Source organism: Homalodisca vitripennis, chromosome 4 (assembly GCF_021130785.1).
Source record: "Homalodisca vitripennis isolate AUS2020 chromosome 4, UT_GWSS_2.1, whole genome shotgun sequence".
NCBI classification, from domain to species: domain Eukaryota; kingdom Metazoa; phylum Arthropoda; class Insecta; order Hemiptera; family Cicadellidae; genus Homalodisca; species Homalodisca vitripennis.
In genome coordinates this window covers 51,479,485-51,500,031 of record NC_060210.1, presented here as the reverse complement: position 1 = coordinate 51,500,031, position 20,547 = coordinate 51,479,485, and positions in this window count along the sequence as shown.

Genomic DNA, 20,547 nt, shown 5'->3' with positions numbered 1-20,547 from the left:
CATATGACAACTAAAGATCAACTCGGGAAATCCGCCGTCGAGTAGTATGTCTTGTTATAACATACTTGTTCACGAGAAAAAAAGGTAAGATTCACAAAAGAAAACTTGTACTCAACACATAGTAAAACAGTAATTAAAATAACTGATTACATGAAGAAACGAGAGATAACCGGCCACTCCTGCGACCTAGCGGCTACAGATTCAACTACAACAAAATTCGACTAAACGGAGAAACTTGTATATTACCTGGACGTTTGTCTTTTGGGTTATGGTTATATACTACATTCCATTAAATATGTAGCCATTACAATTCCAAAAGTAATAAACTGCTATTTAAACTGTAAATTCGTCAAAAAATTACATGTTGTCTGTTAGATTTATTATCAGAGTCATGTTTGACTTTTGTATTCTAATCCATACCAGTACACAATTACAGGGTTGATTATTTAGACTTATTCTGTATTCAGTTCTCTGTAATCAGTTTTCTTTTAATATACATTATTATGCTACTTGAACTCTGTGAAGAGTTCGTTTTTGAAGATTGGAGGATTGTGAAGGAAACAGGATTTTTACGGTGCAGTTGACATGGTCTAGTGATACAAGAATCCTGTAATACAACGATAACTTTTTTCGGAAAAAATCATGTTTCATTTATTATGTTAATATTATTGAAGCTTACATGGAAAGTTATTATAAAACACTGTGGTATAATTGACTAACATTGGTGAAAATTTAATGTTTATCACATCCTATAATGTTTTCTAATTGATTAAAGTATTTGCATGGAAGTTTAAACACAGTTTAATTAAAACATTTTGTAGGCGATAATTTGTAGACTTTCCAACAGTTGAATATGAATTTGTCATTCGTCAATCATTAATGCTTAATAATTTGAACACAATTATGTGCTTAACGTAAGGGCTTACTTACTCATGGGTTTTACTCGGCGAATCTTCACATATGTCATACAAGTGATTATAGTAACTTAACTACTTGATTTTCGTTTTGATAAATTGGCTTGAATTGCCCTAAAAACGTTTAAAATACATGCTTAAAGATGGCACATAACTGCTTTAATTTTTAAAATGCTAGAACTTTGATTTATCAGGCTAGGAAGTTAATGTAAGGCCTAATAAGAATTAGGTTTCTAAACTTCAAAGCACAAAATAAAAACATTATTATATCTTAGCACATATTACTGGTTTTATTATTAAACAATATTTATTAGTTGATTGCATGGTAACAATATATGACATTATCTGTTCATTTTTCGTCTACTTTTTGTATAATAACTTACTAATGCTATTGAACTACACTAAAAAAAGGTTTTTAATGTTTTACTTTACGCGGGTAAAATACAACGTATTTTAGTGAATGTAACATGGTGAGATTATATTACCAGGAAAATATAATTATTTTAGAGAAAGGCAATGCTTGAAATTACAATGCTTAGCACAATGACACTACTTATTTCTTTCTATTTCATCATTTGTGACGCCTACAATGCCAACTAAACCATCTGAAGTTAAAGACCTGATGTAAAATGCTATGTAAAATCATTCAATATGTAAAAATCAAAACGTTAGAGTTGAATTTGTAAAAAATACATTGGTCGCATTTTCTGTCCGATATTTTTTCACCGTGGTTCCGATCTATAACTAAAAATCGTTGGCACGTATTGAGTCTAATTTGAACGTAATTAAGGAGAACCTAGGTAAAAGATTGATTTGCATAAAACTCTCTGAGATTGAAGGGATCTTTATGAAACATGAAATTGTGCTTTTATGGACTGATTAAATAGGCAAAACAAATTCATATTTCTATGAAATATGCATATCTAGGGGTCTCTTACATGGTAGCAGTAAATCTTGTTTTGAGGTTCTTTATAGTGGCCATCTGTTCTAATGTAGTGTAATCTGTACCTCTCAACACATATATAGGACTAGTTAAGCTTTAGTTTTTTCCACCAACATTTTTTGACCTACCGGGCCTGGTGGTGCTTAGGCCTTGATTACCGGATCTCGAGAGGACCATTTGACTGACCTACCTTTGTTGTGCTCGTGCTCTCGAACTGTGATCATATTCCGGAGTTCTCCACCTCCCTCCTCCCCTAAAACTAGAGATCACGTGGTGTACAATTTAAAAAATAGATTAGGAACATTAAAAACACTTGTTTGGAACAGTGATGTAACGCGATCTCCAAGTATGAAGAAGCTTTTAAGTACCAGAAGGATAAATTATAAACATTTCAGAACTACTTCCTACATATTAATAATAGTAATAATAATAATTCTTTATTTTCATAAATGAAAGTTATAAATCTATTTGTATAGTTTAAATTACATTATTGTATTCAGTTTGATAAATAATCGTTTTCCCTAGGATTAGACCGATTGGGATTACATGCATAACATTGATTTTAAGAGGAAAGTAATACCAACTGTCATTTACATGTGCATAAGAAAGTTAATATTAAATTAAACATACGAAAATCACTGGTAATGTATTTTTAACTAAAAAACGAAATTGCATTCTACAAAAAGCATTGACACACACCCAAAACCATACATCAGTGATGAAGTATAAGCATCCCAGTGGACAAGTTCATTTTTTCGCTGAATTCTTTAGTGTTAGAACATGTTTCGAAAACGAAAATTCTAAATATCTATGATCATCTTTAACGTTGTTATGCAGTTTATGAAGATTTCCAGCACAATATCTAGGTGCTGTATCATCGGTAGAATCTATTACAACACCATTGAACTTCGCATTACATAAATAATTGATATAGACAAGAAATATAATTGGCCCCAATACTGATCTTTGCGGAACACCGTCTTTAATTAAGGCCGACTCACTCAAGTAATTATAAACTTTGACGTTTTGCGGTCTGTGCCAACTACAATTTTTGCAGCAAAATTTCATGATCCACAGTATCGAACGCTTTGGTGAAATCAAGGTTATATAGTCCCACAAATATAACCATTCTTTATACCATTATAAATATATTCAAGTAAGTTTAACAAAGCGTCTTCTGTAGAAAGATTTTCGGTGAAGCCAAATTGATTTTTACTGAACAAATTATTTAGTGGAAAATGTTACTGAGCGTTTTTCATAGATTTTTAAAGAGTTTTGAAAATACCGTAATAATGATATAGGCCTGTAATTACTTAAACAATTAGCATCTCCCGTTTATGCGAAAGTATTACAATTGGCATTACAATGGTGAGTTAAACGGCCCTATACCGCCCATGTTAAATTAGTCTACTTGATGACCTGTTTCCTCAGAAACCAACAATGGTACAGGTTTCAAAATTTCACAGATTGTTTTTTATACCAATATAACATTACTGAACTAGAATAAATATATTATGAAAATATTTTCATGAATTATAAAATGTTCTTTTAAATAGTATATTTTTTATAAAATATGTTTAAAGATATATTTTTTTAAATTTTATTTGTTAACATATTGAGATAATTCTAGTTCCATATTATCAACCAATAATACTGAGAACATGGTAAAAATATCATCAAGATATTATGTCAAGTACTTTCTGAGATAATGGGGCATTTATACGTAACAACATAGTTTTCGGTAAATTGGATTTAAACAAAGTATAACATATATTGATACAGAAAAGTAAAAACTGCCCTACCTTAAAAAGCTCCAGGGTTATAATCCTGTAGGTTTGGGGCCTCTGTAACAAGGTTTGACCTTTTCTTGGCTAGTCTTGCTTCTTTTGTCGCATCTAGTACAGCTTTTTCAGCTTTTCGCAGTCGCTCCTCGTCCAATTTTTTCATCGTTTCTACCGTGTTCTTCCCACAGTCATTAAGTCCAAGCTCATGTAATACCTTTAGCCTAGTAATATTGCCATCATTGAATGTACTGACAGCTTCATACACTCCTAACTCTTGTGTTAGCCTTCCTACAAATGTGTTTTTTTTGGTATTCTAGTCCATACGACGTTGTTAAAAGCCTCATTGACGTTCTGAGTTTTTCCATGGACACATCTTCTTAGTAAGTCTGGGTTGGTTAGATGTCTAAAATTTGGTTTCAAAACTTCCATTACAGGTACAGGAATGGAGTTCTTATGGCTGAATGTTGAGAGCTCCTTCTTATCTTCAGCTAGCCTGTACTTGCACCATGTTTTGGGCGGTGGAGGGCAAAGGCCATGACTTGGATTCTCATCTGTCGAAATCTTATGATAATAAATTGCCCATACAGCTCTTTTCATTTGATTTAGATCTGTGCAATTACCTCTTATGGCATTGCTGTAATAAGTTTGCAACTCATCAATTTTTTTGTCAGATAGCCTACTTCTTATCGACTTTCCATCGGACAACTCTTTACCTTTGTAGGAAGCTTTTGTGTTTCGCAGTCTTGATCCCATACGCTTTGCTACATGGTTTATGCACTCTAACTTAGACACTACTAAATCAGGATAAGGATTACTATCTACAACAGCTAAATAAGCCTCGGAGTCTCCATCACTCAACATCTCCTTATACCTAACACCTCGCTTGTTGATAGAACGGTTGAAGAGTGCAACAGAAGACACGGGTTCCATCCCTCCACTTGAACCTTGATAATTTTTTAAGCAATTTGGCTTGTGTGCTTCTATTTTTATTTGGTCATTGCCACTCTTGGTACAACCACTACAAAACTTAGTTAAAACTTCCACATCTAGGACTTTACCAGTGTCTACACTTGTAACAGTACAACATCCGTTTTTTGATTTGAAACCCCGTTTCTGCCAGGTTCCATCGAACGCAATACTTATATCTATATCACCAGCATTTTCATGTACAGCTTCTTTTGTAGCATCAATCATTGATCTTTCTGATACTGTACTTACACATTCTCTTAGTATTTTAGTATACTTAGTGTAGGAAGTACTAGGCTTAGGTAAATTTAGTACTCCGCAAAGGACCTTACCGCCTTCCCCTCCCTTACCGATACATCTCAACCCATACAACATTCTCAAGTTGACTTCATATAAGTTATTGTTACATTGTTTAGAGTTCCAAAATAGATTCTCCTTGTTACATACCAAACACAATAATGAAAGCTTGAATGCTAAACCATTTCTTTGCTCCTGTAGTTCGGTCAAACTAAGATTTCCACCACATAACCTGCAAACTGTAAACTGTAAGAAAGCTTCTGATAGTAAATTCAAACTAATTATAATGTTGGTATCCTTGCCTTCAAACGTTTTGTAAGCTTCAGATTGTCTATCTAATTTAATCTTAGATGAACTAGGTGATGGAGTAGGTGTAGGCCTAATGTTTGTTACATTAGAGTTTGAAGCTAAATCTAGGTTAGTAATAGTACTATTTGAGATACCTGTGCGTCCTTGGTTTATAACCTTTATGGCATGCCTATTTCCACCAAATTTACGTTTTTTAAACACTGATTTAGATTTGGTCATTTTTCTGGATAAAAGAACACACAAAAAATAAGAACTACACAAAAGTCGCAAATTCCAACAAATACACAAGTAATAATATAATAAACACTATTATGACAGCTGAGCTAATGTCAACAAATATCAACTCTGACTGAACTCTGAATAGCAGATGAACCAACAATCAGCTGCAGACAAAAAAGGTTATGGTCAAAGGTATGTAAACAAATCAGTTTGACAGCTCCAATAGTGACTACAAAATATGTGAGGCAATATATCAGAAAATGTCGTGCAAACATTAAAAAAAAAAAAAAATAAAAAAAAATAAAAAAATAAAAAAAAAAAAAAACGTTTAATTGTCAGAACATTATGATTGACCCATCAAAAGTTTCGTAAAGGAATGTAGAATAATAATTCCCCATAAAATAAAAAAATATTTTTTTTGCATATTTTTCCGTTTAACTCACCTTAAGACAGTTAAGAAACTCCCCTTGCTAAAGACAAATATTATAAAGATAAAATGTGAGTACGTTTATGTTTTCCAAAGTTTCTTCACTACAAAATATGTTATATTATCAACCCTGGAGGTTTTCCAATTTTGAATAATGAACTATATTAGTGATTTAGTCTGATGTTTTTGGATGTCAAAAAGAATCAAAATATTAATGAACTTGTGGGGGGGGGGAGGAATATAGAAAATTATGATTGTATGGTAAATTTGTTTTATTGATATTGTTTCTTAACTCATCGGCTATTTTGTGAAAACATTTAATGAACTATGAAGATATTTTATCAATATTTGTTTCAAAATGACATTTTACACATATTTACTTAACACAAGTGGTTTTAGCAGGACAGTTGATTAACGTATTAACCTAACCCCACTGAGCTAGTGTATTTCCAATAGCAGACAAACATTTCAGAATAATTGTTTTCTGCTTTTAGATTTCATTCCATTTTTTAATAATATTCCTATACCTATTGTGGTTTATAATTTTCAGTTTGAAACCTCACTGCTTTTTACAACCTATTTTAATATTTGAACGTAGATAGTTATTTAGCCAGGGAGCAAATCTTCAGTAGATTTTATTGAAAAGTCTTATGTTACTTTGACAACAGCCTCATTAATTGTATTCTATGTATTAATTAATTGTATTGGATGTACAGAAGGTCTCATAAACAGTATCTTAACAGTATAAAACTGACCAATCTATACTATTAAAAATATATGTTTGTCCAAGGATAATGACTTTGCATTTTGAGATGGTTTATTTTCCAACTAGAATTCTTCCGTCTAAAATTTAGACATAATTAGAGAATGGTCAGTAATACTTAAATGTATAATCTGTGCACCATAGTTAAAACTTTCAGTATTAGATATTACTTTTATGTACAAATTATCCAAACATATAAAACTACCGTCGACAATACGGGTTGGTTCATTAATCAATGATTCCAAGGCAAAACTGATCATTAAAGATTTATATGTGTGTAAGTATTGATTTTCTTATAAAATTTACAATTTATATCTCCTAAATATTCCAAACTGAAAAACACACGTTCAAGTAAACGGCTACAATGTTGATAGTCAAATAGACTAGACGAAGAGTTACGAAAACAAGATCGGACGAGGTAATACCATTTAAATTGATGGTAAAAGGGCTGTCAATCTATTCATACGAATTCTTGAGATAAACAGTAATGCCGCCACTACGGTACCGGTTTTTATATCTGCTGTATTGATTGTAGCCCGTAATGTTGAATCGAACAGAGCATGAGAGAATGAGTAGTTCTTTTCCTTTTTACACAATTAGCAATCTAGCATCTTTTCATGTTCATGCGTCAAGATTATTCTTTGGTGGAAGTCTGGGAAATGGTAATGTGTAATATATATGAGACTGTATTAACTGATTATAAATGTATTTTCTAAAAATCAATTTAAAACATTATTAGTTATTTTTATAGTGTGATTTCATATAGTTATTAATTGTTATTTTATGCCACAAAACATGGTTTAAAGTATTTATTATTGTTAATGATTATTGTCATTGTTATTTGTTATTAATTGTCGTGCACGTTCATGGGCTGTGGATATATGTTATGGATTCATAATTCTATACTAGATAATTCCTCTATAGATAATTCTACAATTCCTAATGAACCTTAAACATAAACCGCTAAAAAGTTAATAACACTTCTTTCTGCCAAGAGAAAAAGTAATGTTAAAATTTATGTACTATTCACTTATTAATGGTTTGTACTGATTTGATATTAAGTGTAGTTATATAGACCGGATGAAACAGGTTAATTGCCATGTTTTATGTATTTGTCTTGAGGTGGTCGAAAATTTGGGCCTTTTGTTCCCATCTTGTGCATTTCCACCCATATTTTATTTCAACGCTAAGTTTTTCGAGCATCATTTCATTGAAAGATTCTTATAATTTATCAAAGTTAGCCTATATTTTAAGTAAATAATTTTTATATTTATTAAAAATTGGTGTTTACTTAAAGAGATGTATAGTTTTATTTAGCAAAGCTGATTTTTGTCTAAATTTAACCAAACAATTTTAAAAGGTTATTTAAAATAAGTGTTATTATTATGAAGTGATCTTAATTTCTTTCAGTTATTTAAATTTGTAGAATTCAATTAGAATAAAAAATTATAATTTGTTATATTTCTAAAATTCCTCCAACTTTTGTTTTTCACTACGCTAGACAGCATATATATATATATATTTACAATTTCAACCTCTCTCACATTAGACATAGCGGCTTCCAAATATTTTACAAACAGATTGAATCACAAAAAGTTCTAAAAGTACGGTATCATACCAACCAGGATATCAAAATTAAGCGTCGGCATCATAGCCCTTGTACGAGACGAACCACGATAGTGGGTCAGGAGACAGTCCAGAATGCTGAATGCGAGAAGGGAAGAAAATCCGAGGCCCAAGCCCAAGCCTGCGCTGTTGCGGATTCAGGCTTGCATCTGATTCGTTATGTATTCGTGTAACAATATAAATTGTGGGCTGCCGAATAGGTCTGCTAGATAAAAAAATGGTTTGAATATATCATCAGATTAAAAACATTCTGTTAGGATAGTGATAAAAAGTTTTTTTGACATTTAGGAATTTTTGAACATTACATTTTTACTTTATGTTTAATGATACATAATGTTTTAGTCTTTATTAACTGTGCGGTATTATCAAGGGTAAATGGCGTTATTACTTATACCTGGTAGGAAGTAAATCTGAATTTTTTTAACATTACAGCTTTACTTTATGTTTTATGATACATAATGTTTTAGTCTTTATTAACTGTGCGATATTTTTATGAGTAAATGGTGTTATTACTTATATCTGGTAGGAAGTAAATGTGAATTTTTGGACATACAGTTTTACTTTATGTTTTATGATACATAATGTTTTGATATTTATTAACTGTACAGTATTCTTATGAGTAAATGGTGTTATTATTTATATCTGGTAGGAAGTAAGACTGAATTTTTTAACATTACAGCTTTACTTTATGTTTTATGATACATAATGTTTTGCTATTTATTAACTGTACAGTATTCTTATGAGTAAATGGTGTTATTACTTATATCTGGTAGGAAGTAAGACTGAATGTTTTAACATTACAACTTTACTTTATGTTTTATAATACATAATGTTTTAATCGTCAAAATGGAACACGATCTTTGTTTTTGCCACAGTTGCATTTTGCAAGAAAAGCTTAAACTAACAGAAAAGGCTTCAAGATTTATGCTGTAGTAAAAACGTAGCTATTAAAATATGCCTATTCTCAACGCTTCTGAAAATATATAGCCTATGTCTGTATTTATGTATCAATTCGATTATGTACAGAATTTATTTTGAAAATCAGTATGACAGGTGTAAAAGTAGGTAACAAAGAGAAGGTTGTTATCGGGACCAAGCGGCTTTTCCCTCAACTTCCATTCTACGGACAAGCACTAAAACAAGATTTTCATCAGAAAGTGTACAATCAGTATACTCTTAACGTAAAGTTTCAAAGCTCATGGGCGGTTTATATACTAGTTAATAACATTATAATTAACATATTTCACACCTGTAGATTGTATATTTTATCGCTGTTGTAGTTATTTTTTATCATTCCGTTATGGCTATGTCGTTTGAAAAGCAAGAATGAAACTTAATATTTGCCCAACATTTTAAATATTTCATAAACCGTGTTCTTGTCAGAGTTATACTATTTTGGCTTATTTAGTGTATTGTTTGAAGTAATATTCAATTGTATGCACTATTACATTTAAGTTATTAGGTATAATACTTCTCTCCTTTACAGTAAGATGAAAAATTTGTATTTACACCACTAACTTTTCCTAACTTTGTATTTAAATTCCTTAACTCAATGCTAAAGAAGAAACTAGATTTAAATGCCTAATGTGAGGAAAGCATATAATTTAGTATTGATAACATTAGTTATAAATGACATTGGATATAAATATTGGATATAATATTGGACATTGGATATAAATACCAGCCCTCTCCACGGAGTTATAGTTAGTTGTAGGTGTAATAAAATGTTTTGGTTTGAACTGAGTCCTCATTCATTGTTATAAACTGTTGCGTATTATTAGGTAAATTATTTCGCACAGTGAAATCAGATATGTTTTGATAATTAAATTAAATTTTATAATAACTAAAATAATTATCTTTTAGAGAGTCGTTATTATTTACATTTTTAATATAATTTCTATGTTTTATAAATTTATTTAAAGCTTTGCAAGGCTAATAATTCTAATACTAATACAACCAGTCTGATTTTTAATCTGAAATGTCTGGAATAAAACATTAATTTGCCCTTAGTTAAAATGTATGAAAGTCATATTGTATCCATAATACATGGTTATCAACACTAAATCCTTCTGTAAGAATTCATAATTTATAGGCAGCTTTTTGTCATATATATATATATTTGCCCCATAGTAATAATAACATTTTTTTAAATTTACATCTTCATCTGAATTCTGGGCAATGTCCCTTATTAAAGATATGATTTGTTGTAATATGTTTTGGTTACTCAGAAATATATCACTTTGTTTTTGTACTTTATCACTTAATTTAAAAAAAAGTATACACATTACTAGAAAAAGTAAAAATACGGATGGGTAGTATTCGTATCTCCAATAATTTTACATAAAAAATAAGGCTTATAGAAGTTACTGAAGAAATATACTGTTGCATTGTCAAAGTCAAACCTTTTTTGCCGTAGAAAATGTAACGGTTTTATAGCACACAGGATAAATCTATTTTTTACATTCGTTTACAATACTGCATTCTGACATGCAATCTTTACATTCATGCGTACTACTCATTCTCCAATTATCTCCACCACCAACCCCATTGCCAGTTTTCCAGATTGGAGGGTACCCAACTATAAAACTCGTTAACACTTTAAAATGCCTTAGGTGCTAAAAGCTTTTCAGACCAGTTTTTAAGAATTTAGGCGTTTGTCATTTGTTCATGGAATATGTTGCAATATTTCAATGAAACAAACATCTGCCTGCGAGACCACCATATTGATTTTGCAGCTTGGATCACTTTTCAGTAAATTTTTGTTTCGTTTTCGGAAATAGTTTTTAAAATTGTTCAATTGAATTTGATCTATACATTTCGGAAAAGAAGTTTAGTTTATATTTTGAAACCAATATTCCTTTTATAACCCAAGTATTTTTTACCTTTTTTGGCAGAACTTAATTGCAGAACAAATATAAATGAAAATTTAGGTAATTATTAAATGACTGGAACTGCTTTTCTATTGGTTGGCTTTAATTTCGAAAAAGCCATTCTTCATTAAAAAGAGAGTCATTTAGAGGAGCAATATTGCTAAGTCCTATGTCTCTTATTCTTTTATTACTTTTGGGCTCCCTCTCGATTTATTTTCATCTTGGCCATAATGATCCGCGATAGATGTGTTAATCATGGACCCTGCGACATTAGGAAGATTTGAAATGACGTTGTCTTTATATCAGTCTGTGTTGGCGTCACTCTTTTTGGAGTTTTGACCATCAACTCCAAGCCAAAGCATTGCAGCATATCATGTCGCCCGATGAATTTGGTTCATCGCGTTGATGTTGAAATCGCCCAGCAGGACGAAGTCAATACTGTCAACAATTATACAAATTTTTATATGAAAACGACTTTTAACTGTCTGATGAATAAGAATTTCTTATTACACCATTTTATGGCCATGATTAAAGGTTTCTACATATTATGTGGTTAAAGAACATGCCTGTTATATCTACATTGAAAACTTTCCACTTACTATCGACAAAAAAAAAAAACAAATAAAATGAAATGCCAAAATTGGCTGTTGAAACTCACATCATGGGGAAATGAGTGTTTTTTTTATTTTTGGATTTCCAAATACAAGTATACTTAAATAGGAACGAATAGACTTTCCCAGTAACAAAGCAAAGAATCCTAGTGTTATCGTTATACATGATTTCTATCATCAACTCTGTATGGTCCGATGGTAATTACCCGCTGAGTGGGAATGTGTTTATATGTTAAGCAATGGTCGGGCTTTAACAACACCAAAACAGATCATATTCATGTTATAAATGCGACAAATTGTGAAGAACAATGTATGGAAGCTTAGATATTTATATATTTGTGTGTTTAAATGTACGATACTTCATAATCACATAAACTGTAGAAGAGAGATTTGTGGCATGTACATTGCTTGGATGTAAGAATAACACAGACGTATGTTCATACTGGAATACTACCTATATTCGATACGGCATATTTAGAGTAACTGACGAAACAGAAACATAAGTAACAGGCACAAAAATATATGGCTCCACGTCACATTAGTTCTTTTACTAAAATTTGAGAAAACAAACATGAACATTAAGCCATAGAATGTTGCTGAGAAATTTTGATTATTTCATTTACACTTATAAACTATTTCATTCTTCGTCGTCAGAGCCTAAAAATACAGATCTTTAAATATAAAATTTAGTTATACTTTATTGGGCCAGGATCGTTGAATAGATTCCAGAGACCACCAGAGTGTTTGGTATGAAATTTAAAAAGTAAATGCCTGTGATATACCAGTTGTTCATTAGGACAATGGCTGTGAATCCGCGGGTAACTGCTAGGAAACAAGTAAGTTTCTTTGTTGTAGTACTTTTTATATTGTAATCGTAAGTTCTTTATACCCTTATAGACAATCTGAATATGTAATTTAATAACAATTACGTGTAAATACAGGCTCCAATTTCTTCCCACTTAATAATCCAGAGTACGTGTTGTATTTGTAAAGTAGCATAACTGCGTTTTTGTGGAAAATTAAGAGTATGAATAATAAAATTGACTATTTCGATTTTTTAGTTCAAACAATAATGTTGATGTTATTTGTGTAACGAAGCACTGGTTGTATAAAGTAGACATTGTAAATATTGATTTACCAGGATATACAACTGCAGCATTTTTGCAAGAACAGTGACTGCATAGTGGCAGTGTAATTTTGGCCAAACACCATACTGACACACACGTTTGCCAAAATGTACCTAATGTTGCTGAAAAACTTGTTTTAGAACTGCCTGCAGTTCATCTGCAAACTTTTAATAGTTGGCTGGTGAATTTCTACAGATAACATTTACGTATTTATAGGTAAACTGAATGACATATTTTTATGTATGAATCGTGTGAAGTCTGACTTTATGTGCATAGGAAATTTGAATGTAGACTTTTTGGAAAATAGCAGAGAAAAGCAAGAATTAAACAGTGTAATAAATTCATTGGTCTACGTACTGCTGTAAGAGAAAAAACACGCGCAAACCTTTTGACGCACATGCTTCAAAAGACATTTGTATTAATAATATCGTGCCTACAATGCATCTGGACAGCTGGACTGCTTCTGTGTTAAATGCTACAGCTTCCGATCACAATGCTACCTTTTATGTGCTACTGAGGAGTCTGCAAACTCAAAAAGAATAAAAAATGTACATATAACAAAGCCTATAAACTGTGAAAATTCTGCTAGATTTTTTTAAATATTAGCAAAGTATACTGGTTTGTTATGTATAATAATAACCTACATATTAATGATACGTTTAATGAGTTCTTTGTTATGTTTATATGGGATCTAAATAAAAAAAAGTATTGAGAACAAAAAATCAAATAACAAATCGTACCGTGAGGGATTGTTTAAGCTAAAAAAGGAGTTGCATAGACTTTACTTTTTATTTCGCTTTACTTCAAATAACAATATAATTAGGGAAAAATAAAAACCATTAACAGAAAAATATAAATGTGTAATTAGGATAGCCAACCTAAAATATAGCAATAATTTGATTGCTGGATCAATGAAAAAGTCAAAGGCTTCATGGGCAGTTATTAATGAAGGTAGGAATGAAAAAAGGTAAACCCTTGTCTACCACAGATTGTTGTAACCAGATTGTTTGTCTGCGGACATTTTTCATTATTATTTAAAAAAATAATAAATAAACAAGGTATAAGAATAAATGTTATTTTACACAGTAAAGTTACATTTGCTTGTTAATATAATTGTATTTATTGGGATCACATTACTAAGAAATAAAATAAAATATAAACAGCTCCAACAAGTAGTAATCCTACATTCCACGTACGTAAATTAGTTATTCATAGCCTGATTGTATGAGAGTGTGTACATTCCTTATCAAGACAACAAATGGCAATTACAATCCGTTTCTTGCAACCAGCAAGAAACTAAAATCCCTACGTTCAACGTTTTTCGGATATTATTCCTGCAATGTTTTATTATTTTAGCTCACAAGAAAAGGTTTGGGATTCGACTTCATCATTCTTTGTTAAACCGAGAGACAGCTAAGTATGTATTTCTTGTGGTTTTAAAGATGTTTACTTTAAGTTTTTATTTTTTACCTAAACATATTTTTAATAAAGTGATCAGTTACGGCTATAAGTCTTTCCCTAAAGAATGCAAAATATACATTTCCTATTTTTTACCTTAGTTGTATAGAATGAGGCATTATAAACAATGTCTGAATTTTCATATCTTTTTTAATAATACGGATATATACTTTGTATATGAAACATCTTGTCACCCCTACTTTGTATGTACATCTTCAATTCTGAGTTCGTTTTAATTCCTCCTCTTCTCAAAGCCCTCTATCGTAGTTACGAGTTATTATTAGTTATATTTTTATTATGAAATATGATAGGTGCATATTTTTTGTTCTACGGAATATAATATTCTACTAAGTTGGTAAATTATGAAGTTGAGCTCCAAATAGTCCTTTCCATAATTTTTGGATATTTACGAAAATAAAAACTTTATTTCTTATTAATTTATTCCAGTGAGTCTAAATTAAAATACTAAGATTCTACCAAGACTTCCGTGAAAGGTAGGATAAAAGTTGCTCCAGACTGAATTTAAAGAAATCGTTATGCATATTATGTTGGGGTAGCATGTGTTTGTGATGCCACATATATAACACATATGCAATGAATTTACCATTAGGTACTATTTCACCGTTGCTCACTAAACAAACGGAGCAGGACACTCAATTCCACTTTTCATTTGAAGGACACAACACAAAACATACCTTTTCTTCCTAATTTCTACAAGCTCAATATGTTATAGTAATTATTAAACCACCATTAAATTCCACTAGTATTATCCACATGATTCCTTCTATGGAAGAGCCACAAGGAAAGTGATTATGTTTCACTTAGTTTTCTTTATTTTCAGCAACATCGTAACATGTATTCAACCACATGTTTTGTAATGGATATTCCCTTGTATTGTATTTTTGTTATTACACAAGGTGGTTCAAGAAGATATGTAGAAACTGTGGGAGCTAATTCTACATGTAAAATTAATAGAAAGGTTTACATAAACTGGAATTGCTTCGTTAGCGAGTTACGGCTAGTGAAATATTTCACCGGAAATAACTCACCATGTGAAACGAGGTCTTCTTGAAATTGTAGTAAGATAGATCCAATTGTATCTCATGGTTTAAGATCTGATAAATTGAACAAAACAGGCCAGAGAACTGTAAGTATTTATTCATGTATTTATTGAAAAACCCAGCCTCAAATGCAAAACAATTGAGTGGAAAACACAGTTTTTGGTCTAAGCACATCAATAACTTTCCTATTTCGCCAAGGAATAATTAACATCTTAAATAAAACTTGTAAAGTTTAATTCTGTTTAAATAAAGTACACAGAAAGGGATTAGACGTTTGATTATACCAATTTTTATTCATAACAGTACACAGTAAAATCAACCGGAAATATTAATCTGAACCTATTTAACCAAATTAAGTAAATTTTGGTATGTGTTTCAATATTTCAAAATTTTTTATGCTCGTTTAAGAATGGCTCATGTTGCTTTCCGTAATTCAAAAATTCCTCATACAAGTGTTATTAATAAGTAACTTCTAATTGGCACCTCACGTAAATTGACTTTGACCTCGTAAGAAACAAAAACAAACGAGGCTCGTTGTCGTTTTTGTTTTGGGCCTTTTCCCTCCCCAAATGCAAAAAACCAACGGCGTATGATCTGGTCACCTAGGTGGCCTGGGTGTAGGAGCTCCACGACCGATCCATTTATCGGTAAAATGCCAATTCAAGTAGATGGAATTAATATTTGAAAGGTGTAGCGATGCGCAATCGTGTTGGAAATACAGCTGGCACCGTGTTGCAAGAGGACCATCTTCAAGCAATATCGGTAACTCGTCTTGAAGAAACTGCAAGTACAGCTGACCTTTGAAGCCCCCTTGAAAGATAATCGAGCTAATTAAGTGATCATGAATAATACCTCACCATACGTTAATGTTAAAACGCTGTTGAAAGTTACTTTCAATTGTTTCACGAGGGTTCACTTCTGCCCATGAATGTTTGTTTCGTAAACTGTTAATGCCATCAAAAGTGAACTGTGACTCATAGGTAACTAAAATAAACTTAAAGAGTCGACGATGAGTGTTTAAGCAATACAGTATTTCAAGCAATGGACATTGTCTCCTGGATGTAAATGCTGTATTTTTCGTTTATAGTAGTTATAGAACTTATTGTTATTGAGTGTTCTCCATACTTTACTTTGCGTAACCCTGAACCGTTTAGAAATACGTCTTGTACCAATACTTGGACTATTTTCAACAGCAGAAACAATGTTTACCTCCGCAATAACATCGTGTTGGTAAGAGCATACTGGAAGTTTGCGCTAGGAAGTGATACTCTTTCTCGTTACAAAAGAATTGTAGTAATTGTATTAGAATTTAGAATTCTTCGGTAAGAGTAACGTTTTCTGAATTCTTCAACAATGACCGTGGCTCTGCCTTCACATACACCATAAGTAAATACGATATCAGCGTATTCTTACTACTACTCCAATAATTTAATAATTACTACAATAAGATAATACTTACACGAACTGAAGCTCAATTACTACGAATCCAACGATACGCACGTGGACTAAAACTCAGCTTTCAGAACTATTTAAATTCTACAATTAAAATCGTATCATTGTTGAACAGCTGCCTATTGTATGGCCAACTTATTAAATAAAAATTTCTCGAAAAATATAATTCTGTGTTTTAAAATAAAATAAAATCTAGCCGTACAGTATTTCAGCAGCACGTGAATTCACTGCTAAAATAAATTTACCCTATGAAATAATTTGTCATTTAAGAATTTAAATTTACAATGTCTTAGGAGAAATTTAATTGTTTTAATGGGTAATTAGCAAAGTTATTGTCAGTCAAATATAAAAGGCATGTTGTACTATTATGAATAAAAAATAATTTTAATCAAACATCTATTCCGTTTCTGTATACTTTATTTACACTTTTGTTCAGAATACAATTTTCTAGAAATTTACTAAAAGATTTGAACTGTTTGTTGGCAAAATAACAAAGTTATAGTTATCCAAAGGTAAAACACGTTTTTTTCACTCCATATTTTGACACTGATTTTCGCAAAAATTACTTCAATAACAATTCTGGGACCCATTTCATTAAATTTATTAGGTCTTAAACCATAAAAATTATGGCATTTTCCCCTTAATCTACCTTTCAAGAATTTCAGGAAGACCTCGTTTTACATGGTAAGCTGACATACGTGCGAAATCTATCGCTAGCCATAACTCGCTAACGAAGTATTTCCGAACCTATGTCTATATAAACATTTTGCATTATGTTTACATGTAGAATTATCTCCTAAAGTTTCTGTATATCTTTGGTGAATCACTCTGTAAATACAGCACGAAGACGTATGGAAAATATATTGTTCTTTTTCGTATTTTGTATGAGTTCCACATAAAGTTTAGTAAATCCTGCGTTACTACTTGTGAAGGTGCAGTTTGACCTGAGTTAATGTACATATTAACATGTTATTTGCAGGGGTCCCATGAAAAGATAAATCGTGGAATGAGTACAATTACTCATTATGAAGTGCTGTTACGACTTTTCTCTTCTCCACTACAATAATACGTAATTAAAAGACACAAATTTCAGTTGCTAAACCTTTGATTAACGGGATTCTTGAACATTTGTCTTCGTCATAAGCTGCAAAAACTAGAACTTTATCTTTAGAAACAACATTATAAAATACATAAGTAAATGTATGTGGTTTCTGTTCTGTAGTGCATAGATTGTTATTTTAGTGCATCATAACCTTATTTTAAGGATTACATTTGAAGAATAGCAGATAATAGTGTTAGAAACATCATGTTTTAGTTTTTTATAACATAAAACGATGACGAATTCCCGAAACCCTGTTATCATAACAAACTATAGGCAGTAATGCAAATTTTATATAATCGGTATTTTAAATTTATATAGTGGGTATTGTAATATAGTTGTGTTGTAAATTTTTGAGTGCCAAGAGCAAAAATTTTTAAAAAACTATATAATCAGAGTATGGAATACTGCTCCTGAAGAATGACTTCACAAACTATTAATGTGGATTGGATGTATTATTTCATTTAAAAACCGATTGTAGTGAAACATGTTAAACATTACTCCAAAACAACTGTTAAACCGTATAATTATGGGATACGGTCTCATATTAAAGATTTGAAGTCACATTCACAAGGGTTTTAGCTTTTCTTGTTACATGTATTTTTTACTTTAATCCGTTGAAGTACAAAAAAAGTTTTCTTTACTGATCAACCAATAAGAATATCGAAAAAATTATGCATTTCAATTATATCTTTAAATGATAAATCTTTAATCATCTTACGACTTATAAGGTCGTGTAAGTATTTTTATTTTAACATTGTTTTCATGGAGATAAAATCAAATCGGCAGACAATAGAGCTGATTCTTAACATGAACCTATGTTAACGAACGTTGTGTTTATCTCTATTTTACCCTCCGTCTAGTTCAGCGTCTAATATCTGACACTGACACATTGAATCAACGCTTCCCACCAAAGCATATGTAGAAAACTCGGCTGTTCCACATAAGTATGTCTAATGAGTTGCCTTCCAAAAGTAATGGGAATCAAAATAACAAAACTGGTAAAAAATACAACATAAACACGCTTTTTAGAAATGTATAAACTCATTTATTCAAAATAAATCGTACAAAACGTTACTATGAAATCTATACAGTAAACTTATAGATATTCTATAAAATAACAACAGTAAACTCTCTAAAACACAAAGATACATCAGAACAGAGATAAACTATGTTACACTGAAACCGTATGGTTATTTACATATACTATGTAATTGTATGGGGTAGGTGTATACTTGGGTCTGAACCATTATACATAGCAGCAGTATAAAGGTGAATAGAGCAAGTATCTCACCTACCTCCAAGAGTATTTGTCCAGTCTTGCTATTAATAATAAATACACGTCTTAATATTAGAGCTTACACTTTAGCAACAGTACCATTTTGAAAATATTCTATGATAATTCGATTGTGCACGTTTTTATTTTGTACACTGTAATTTGTTAGATATTTAGAACCGATGAAAGGAATTAATCCACAGAAGTATTACTGTAATAATTAAATAAGTTTTTTTTTTATATTTTGAGGATAAAACTCTTGTTGGGAGGTTAAATATTATAAATTTTAAGAGTTCTAGAACAAGACCTTAATATCGTGGTGAGAGTATGAAAGGATGCGCGTAATAAGAGAAGACCCTTTGGGATGACGAGTATAAGGACGGAGACATAAATGCTATTGAGGAAGAGTATAGTTGTTGGAGAAAGCCCGTATAATACCGATGTGTGGCAGTCTATAGGAACATGCTGGATATATTATAGTTCAGAGCGAATGATACAGTGCTGTAATTAATGGCAATTGTCGGTCAGATGATATAAAACAATTGTCGGTCAGATGATATAAAACAATTGTCGGTCAGATGATATAAAACAGTTTGATAGCCACTCAAATGGTCGACTTTCTATTCATTACTTAAAGAGAGAGTTCATAAAAGGATAAAGTGGAGTAGTTTTACATATTAATTTCGTCTAAACTATAGATAGTCAGTCTGAAATATATAATATTCTCTAGGACATTATTAATGAGATTATGTAACAGTCATTAAGACCTATCGTTAAATGATAATGTAGGTTACATAAATTACGTTTACTTCGAATTTTTTTACATTTTGAATATGTTGATGATATAAATTGAAAAAGCACTGTAACCCACAATAACCAATAAAAGTAGAATTTGAAATAAAAACTTAATTCACGAGAGCTTTTATAGTGCGTATAAACACAATGAAATGCTTCATGTATTATGTAGGGTTCATTTCTTTCATTAAATTTCCATGTTTTATATCAGTTATATCTATAAATAAGTTATGAAATTTATTTACATAATTTAACGTTATGGTTTTATGACGGTTTATGTGGATGTCTACAATTACTAGTCTGGTCTCTGAAGGACACAGTTGTGTTTCCCTGCCTGAAGATATATATTTGTTTGCTGTTAGTGTATCATTACTAACAACAACAAACAAACAAACAAACAACGTATACTGTATTGTTGGAATATTACCGTCGTATTGTACATAAAGATGAGTAGTGTCTAGTCATATTTCAGTTATGTATGTTGTTAGGCTCAGTTTTTATTCATTATAGTAAAGACTTATAGAAGGTTTAACGTCTTTTAAACATCAGT